The following is an 8,472-nucleotide window of genomic DNA, read 5'->3' on the forward strand; positions in this document are numbered from 1 at the left end:
TTTTCATATACATTTTCACCTATATGTATCTCAAAAAACTACAAAAATCCCATCTCAAACTACTCTACCAAACACCCCCTTAAAACTCAAAAATTTATAGTTATTGATTTGATTTGTTTAGTCATAGATTTTGAGTTATCATGTATCAAACTCGCAACCCAAACTAAAAAAAGATTGAAACTCTTGACACATTTTTATTTTGTTTATCTGGTTTGTATATTATTGATGAATTGGAGCTCCACATTGTTCATCCAAGCTCAAGTGGAGATATAGCTGCTATTAGAATTGTTTACAAATATGGCTTACCCTGATCCCTTTCTTCTCAAAGGTATTTTTAGATGATTTTCTTTTCATTTGCTTCCAGTGATTCATAAATGCATATGTATGTATGTATTACTGACATAAATGCATCGTATTGTTTATTGTTAGTAGTTTTACTCACTAATTTATTACCTGAAATGTTGGCTCCGATGTTGTCCGCAATGACTATATCTAAAACTGAAAGACCAATGTTAGTTAAAATCTTATGATGTTTTTGGATGTCATTGTTAATTTGTTGTACGTTTATTTATTTGTTGAAAATTAGTTAGAATTTTATGAAGAAAAATTAGTCTATATGAAATTTTAACATAAGTAATTAGGCTAAACAAGTTAAAACAAAAAGTCTTTGCCACAGGCACATACTTTTCTATTGTTAAAAAAGTTATTAGAAGGTTTAAAACAAGTTTTACAAATAGATGAAAATATTTTAATTGACCTGCTAAATTATATAAAATGGTTCAATTTGTTTCTAAATGCATTTCTCACTTACGAAATGATATTAAGGATACATGTTATAATTATAATTACTTTTGTATGATGAATTTTTTCAAAATTAAAAATTGATAAAATTATATTAAGATAAACTATGTCACAAGAAAGAGTAAGTAGAATTATTTATAAAACAAAAACAAAAAAAACAAAAAAAGAAAAGAAAAGAAAGAGTAAGCAAATTTGTTATATAATTAATTGAAAAGGAAATGTTGGTGGAACTTGAATTCAAAAATTTTTTTTTTTAATAGAATTGAAGACAAAAATTTAATTAATAATTTTATATCTTAAGATGTAAAAAGAATATATTTTAACTGGAAAAAATTTGATAAAAAAATTTTAAAAAATATTATTTAAATATAAAAACGCTACCAAAGATTATTGTTTTAGGCTACAAAATTGATTGACTATGCCCTAATTGGAATGGTGTATTTAATAATTTTATAATGTAGATATTATTTGTACATGTATTGAATTGGCCACTTAAGGAAGAATTAAATTGGATATGAAAAACTGAAAAAAAAAAAAAATAATTGAATCGCAAAAAGAATCTCTTGATAGGCTTGTTACTGGCAATAAAAAAAAATATATATATAAATATATATATATATATATATATATATATATTGTAATAGGAAATTTAAATGAAATTGTCAGCTTCGCATAAGGTGATAAGGAGATCTATACATTATTTCAAGTTATTTTCCTTTAGAACTTCGTTGAATTGGATTGTTACCGAGTTGATAGATTTATGTAGTCTGCAAAATTGATTGGATGGCCAAAATCAGATATTGAAAATATCATAATAAGGGTTTATTTTTTCTCTTATAATAAAAGTCGTGGGCCTCTCTTGCTCTTATTAGCAAGAGCAATAGACGCCCAATCCAATGCTACCCAAACTTGGGAATGTAATAAAAGGTATTATTTTGGTGCTTATTTTTTGGGTTATTGTCAATTTTCTCCATATATTAGTAGACTTCAATTTAATCCCAATATTTTTAATATGGGATCAAATTGACTGCAACTACTAAAATGTAGGATAAAATTGACATTGACCCCAAAAGATAGAAATCAAAATATTATATATATATATATATATAATATTTTTGTTTATTGTCAATTTAATCTATATATTTTGGTAGAAGTTAATTCTATATTTTTAATGTGAGACCAAATGGACTGATATTACCAAAATGTAAAATTGACATTGACCCCTAAAATATAGGGTTTTATTTTGGGTTATTTTCAATTTGTTCTATATATTTTGGTTGAAGTCAATTTAATCTCCTATATTTTTCATTTGGACTCTGCAATGAAGAGAAGTTCAACACTAAGGTTTTAGTTATTGGTTTTATTGTAAAAGACCAAAATCAGAAGTCATATTGCGCCGATATCTATTTGAAAAATGATGCATTTTTTTTTTTTTCCAAAAAGGATACTATTGTAATATGATTTTTGATTTTGATCCCTTTGAATCAAACCAGGGTCTAAAAAAATGTTGTAATATGATTTTTGAGTTTGATCTCTTTGAATCAAACTAGGGTCTAAAAAATTTGGTGTTAATTATACATGGTATTAGTTAATACTTTTTTTAAATCATACATTTCTAAAATATATAATGGTTTCTCATATTATTTATATATATATATATATATATATATAATTTAGAATTTAATTAGTTTTAAACTCTTCAGTTTTTACACCCAACAATTCACTTCTCTCAAAAATTAAAAACTTAGATAGATACGTGGCGCAAAATTGAGAATCCAATTAAAATCTAATTGGATTTTCTTTAAGATTTGGCTTTATATATATATATATATATATATATATATTGAATCTCTTCTAAAATCATATAATTGTAATTGTTTTTAATTGTACTCGTGCATATGCATAGGGCTATATACTAGTTAAGTTTAAAATTATGACTTCATACCTTAAGATATATATCAATTTCATCTAAATAGTTGAGTGATTAAAATAAAATAAAATAAAATAAAACCATGAAGGAGTTAGCTTAGTAGTTCCTAAGACTTTATGATAAGATTTTGGATGCAAGAAAAAATGTTATCAGTATAAGTGTAACTTGAAATCTTAGGTACTTTCAACATTGATGAGAGAGAGGTTAATAAGGAGAGAGATAGTATTTTGGTGTTACTAATAGAGAACATGTATATCAACAAATACAACTCAAGATAGAGTAAGGTAAGATAGGAAGAAATAGGCAAAACCCAACCCAACTTATGTGGATTGGGGACAAATATTTTTTAAAATTATTATTATTATTATTAAATTGAGCATTAGAACAACCTCATGGTCCCTACCACAAATAAGTGTAATTTTATAATCAAATAATCTTGAGCATAATATCAAACCAACACAAACTATTGAATGTAGGGTTTGAGTTTTATTTAAGAAAAGAGACAAAAAGGTAAATAAAGAAATTGTATGATATATTTTTAAATATATTTTTTAAGAATTTAAATATATATTAAATATAGGTGGGTTGGGTTGGGTTAGGTAGATTTGTGAATCTTATGATTTGAATTTATCCGAACCTACTATTAAAAAATAAATCTCATAACCCAACCTACCAACCCTTAAAACCAACCCAACTCGATGGGTGAGATTGGATTGGGTCGGTTTTGACGGGTTGGTTACACTCCTACTCAAGATAAGTATTAGGTAAGATAGGATGAAATGGGCAAATCCCTTCTCCTTTTCAAGGAAACAATATAAAAAGGTGGATTGAGTAGAGATTTGGTGGAACTTTTAGCATTCATAGATATGAAACCAGAGGTAATTGTATCACGAAACGTACCATCTTACACTTTCTAGATAATTAGTGTGAAAGATTTCCCGAGACCAACTCCGCATATTTATGATACCATGTATAATGTCACATGGTTAATTGTATGAATAATTTGGCTTATCTAGTTTTCAAAATTATTGCCAATTTCTCTCCATTGGGAAAAGGAAAGTACACAAGGCGGCTGTCTCTTTCCCGTTAAATTTGGTGGTCTTTATATGCTTCTGTTAGCTATGTATAAGATTGAGATCAAGTGCAATTCCTTAATGCAATTATTATGCATGGTTGAAATTGATAGTTGTAAAAAATAGCTCTCAATCTCAACCATTGATTAAAAAGAATTAAGCAAAAAATTATGATGTTAGAAAAGTAAAAAATGAAAAAAATTTGTGAAACAAAGTAAGATGAATTGCTCCCGGTACAATAGCCTATTACACCAGATCCTAATCCCTATATATGTTGTCGCTATTGCACCGGATCCTAATCCCTATATATGCTGTCATCTCTGTTTTTTCCTACCGGACCTTACTCCTAAGCAAAAGCCAACAGTTATTGGGCTGGATTTATTTACAGTGTGTATATATTAAGATTTAAGTATTAAGCCGTACACGTGCAAATTAATGAATCTCAAATGTCGTGTTGGTGGGGCACCTTCTTCACCTTGGAACTAGCCCTAACAACCATTACAATTGAAAATCTTGAACCAATGAGAAGAGTAGTTCTGGTGACACAACTATTTGCATAACTTTATGCACAACTCGTCCACGTGGCGAGTTATAGTTGGTGGAGGGGTGATGGTGGGTCACCTTTCTACCAACCACAACTTGCCACGTGGTCAAGTTATGCACAAAATTGTGTAAATAGTTGTGTCACCAGAATTTTCCCAGTGAGAATGATGGCATGTCTTTTGGGTTTATATTTTTTTTAAAAATTACTTTTAATCCAGCCCCATCAATATGAAACTTACAATAATGATGTTAAAAATCTTTTGTTTGGCATCATCATTTGCTCAATCTAATGAAAGGTGTATGGACCAGATTTACAGTCCAAGCCCAAGATGTATGGGATCTTGGCCTCATAAGCCCAGTACAATAAAATTTGTGGAGAGTGGGTCAAGAACTAGGCCCTAACGAGTTTGAAAATGGCTAATACTGAATTAAATGATGATCAAACACAAATAAAAGATTTTGATATCAATAGACTTTCAATCCGAGGAGGTAACCTAGTATAAATTGATCACAACTTGATATGAAGACAATATAGATTGCAACAGTGCTCTCTCTTCAAATTTCCGATCCGTCTCTCATGGAAGGTCTATCACATTATATAACTCCCTTTGGATCATCTTAATCCTACACTTGTTGATCGTTTAAGCTCTTACTTGAGTATCTATCCCATTAGACACCCTCTTTGGCTCTCTGTGAGTTGTGATAGCCAAAGCAACACTATTCTGAGGTCTTCTCCACATAAATGCGGCTAGAAAAATAGCTGCAATGTATTTAATGCGGTGGTATCAGCTTTTCCTTAGATATTTTTGGGTTTCCTTCTTTCTCGTATGTTCATGAGGCACGTCCCTATCATTGGAGTTTTCTGGAAGATCACTCTGATTGCTGGAATAGATATTTGAGTTGCATTCATCTTATCCAAGGAGGAGTTCCTTCTCGAACTATCCTTCATTCATTCATTACTTTTGAGACTTTAAATTAGAACCTCTAATGACTATTTGTCCCTTTTCGGACCATTCAACGTCCTCGGACTAAGCCCAAAGCCCAATATATGATCTTGGGCCCTTATCCTTACAAAATGTTATTTGTGACAATTTAACAAAATAGAATCATAAAATGTGCACAAACTAGCATAATGTAGCAAGTATAAGGTAGCAGATTCTAGTTATCAGGTAAAATATTTTGTTATTGAATAAAAGATTTGAAGGTTTGATTTTCCCGTTTATACTAAAAACTAATTGGTATCTTAATTTGATAATAAGGAACAATTATCAAGATTTGATTACATAGATTAAAATTCTATGGTTTCCTTATGAAAGCTTCCAAGGGGCTACGGGTGGTACACCATATATGGTTTGGCCAAAATGATTCTAGCTAAGCTACTAGGATGGTGATAATTGATAAATAATTTAGGTGCTGGATGAAAATCGTCAGATTTTGAATTCATTTCTTTCATGACCCAAAAGAAAAAGGAAAGGAACTAAAAAAAAAAAAAAAAATTAAATTAAAACACAGACAAAAAAAAAGAAAAAGAAAAAGAAATCGAATTGACAAGGCATCAAAGACGCAGTGGGGACTCTGCAAAATATGCTACCGCTACTACCATTCAAGTTAAATCTTCTTTTTACACGTTATAACTTCACAGATGTTCTTGATGGTATGTACTGTATGTTTGACTTTCTACACGACTTTGGGCTTGAGATTTTTTGTACACCCTTTAGTTGGTTACTTTGGAATAACAAAAATGAAGTGTGGTTAGGACTGCAACAATCTTGACTCTTTTCCTGATTACCTTGTCCAAAGGGCTGTGGATAATGCAACCATATTCTGTTCAATCATAAATTCATAATTAACTCTTCAAGTTTTGGTCTTTTTTTTTTTTTTTTTAATTTTAATTTCAAATTTTTGTGTAAAGATGGAACTTGCCGCCTATCAAAGAAACGAGGTTCCATCACAATCTCAGATTTCTATTGAAATTGACATCAATTATTGCTACAGGCAGGCATTGTTCAAGGATAGATGAAGCAGACACTAAACATTTATGTGTGAATTGAGAAGTATTGTCTTATTGCCAGGTAACACATTTGTCAAAATTCTTCTGCGATGACGAGTACTCTAATTTGTTGAATTTTCAATGCTCAGTTAATAATGTCACGAAAATGAGTATCAACACAATTATTTAATAAAACACTCTTAAAAAAAAATTTGTTTAGTGTTTGCTTCATCTATCCTTGAACAATACATGCCTGTAGCAATAATTGATGTCAATTTCAATAGAAATCTAAGATTGTGATGGAGTCTCGTTTCTTTGATAGCCGGCAAGTTCCATCACACATAAATACGAAAAAATATTTACACAAAAAAAGAAAAAATTAAAAGCAAAAAAAGACCAAAACTTGAAGAGTCAATTATGAATTTTTGATTGAATGGAATATGGTTGCATTATCCACAGTGCTTTGGACAAGGTAATCAGGAAAAGGGTCCAGACTGTTGCAGCCCTAACCACACTTCATTTTTGTTATTCCAAAGTAACCAAATAAAGGGTGTACAAAAAACCTCAAGCCCAAACTCGTGAAGAAAGTCAAACATACAGTACATACTATCAAGAACATCCGTGAAGTTATAATGCGTACAAAGAAGATTTGACTTGAATCGTAGTAGCAGTAGCATATTTTGCGGAGTTCCCACTGCGTCTTTGATGCCTTGTCAATTCGATTTCTATTTTTTTTGTTCGTGTTTTTATTTTTTTTATGGTTCCTTTCCTTTTTCTTTTGGGTCATGAAATAAATGAATTCAAAATTTGACTTTTTTCATCCAGCACCTAAATTATTTATCAATTATCACCATCCTAGTAGCCTAGCTAGAATCATTTTTGCCAAACCATAGATAGTGTACCACCCGTAGCTCATTGGAAGCTTTCATAAGGGAACCATAGAGTTTTAATCTATGTAATCAAATCTTGATAATTTTTCTTTATCATCAAACCAAGATGTCAATTGGTTTTTAGTATAAATGGAAATCGAACCACAAAATTCTTATTCAAAGACAAAAAATTTTATGTTTTTACCAATTAAGCTAACTTGCAACTATTTTTATTTATTTTTTTAAGGAAAGAACTTGTAACTACTTGTGTGTTTAAACTTTAAAATAGTTTTTTTTTTTTTTTTTTTTTTTTTTTTTTGAGGGGCAAAACCATGAACTTTCATTAATGAAAACTGACAATGTCATGTTAAACAACAAAAAACAAAGGTGGTGGAATATCCTCCATCTATGCAATAAAGTCTATAATAAACATATCTAGCTAAAGAATGAGCAATTACATTACTTTCTCTTCTTATATAAAAGTAACGGGTAATTGATAAAGTAAATTTGCATCATAACGAATATCATCCATCAGCAAACCAACAGTAGATAAGAACTGATCTCCTCCCTTCAGAGCCTTCATAAGCACCTCACAGTCGCCCTTAAGTACCACCTTATTAAAACCCAAAGCAGCTGCAAACTTGAGAGCTGATGCTGCCAAAGTTTCAATGTCTAAAGGTCTGCAAACCTGTGGGATATTCTGAGATAGAGAGGCGAGAACTGAACCTCTTTCATCGCGCAGAACCACCCCTATTCCTGACATCTGGTCCTTTGAGGTTGCACCGTCGAAATTGATTTTCACCATCCCTTAAGGTGGTGGCTGCCACTGAACCCGAGTCTTCGGAATGGGCAACGGAGCAGCTGGCTGGACTGACAAAAATTCAGCCAACTTTTCCTTGGTCGTGGCAGCAAGCAAGTGGGTACAACAGCTGGGTTGATGCATGCGAACCCGATTCCGTTGGTTCCATATAGACCAGGCTGTGACGGCGAAGAGCTCCACTTCCTGGGTGTTCGTTATGAGCCATGACAGCAACTCCTTAAAGCTCAGAAAGCTTCTTGACCTTGGGAAACCCCATACTCCAACATCCTCCCAAACAACTTCCAATTCCCGGCATGACCATGTCGCATGTAGAGCTGTCTCTGGTTCAAGTTTGCATCGATCACATAGAGAGCAATCCGTGATGGTTCGGCGCTGCAGATTTTGTTTTGTTGGTAGTGATTCTCGGGTTGCTCTCCACAGAAGATTTTTTACTTTGTTTGGGACTT

This window comes from Quercus lobata, chromosome 3 (assembly GCF_001633185.2).
Source record: "Quercus lobata isolate SW786 chromosome 3, ValleyOak3.0 Primary Assembly, whole genome shotgun sequence".
In the NCBI taxonomy this organism is placed as follows: domain Eukaryota; kingdom Viridiplantae; phylum Streptophyta; class Magnoliopsida; order Fagales; family Fagaceae; genus Quercus; species Quercus lobata.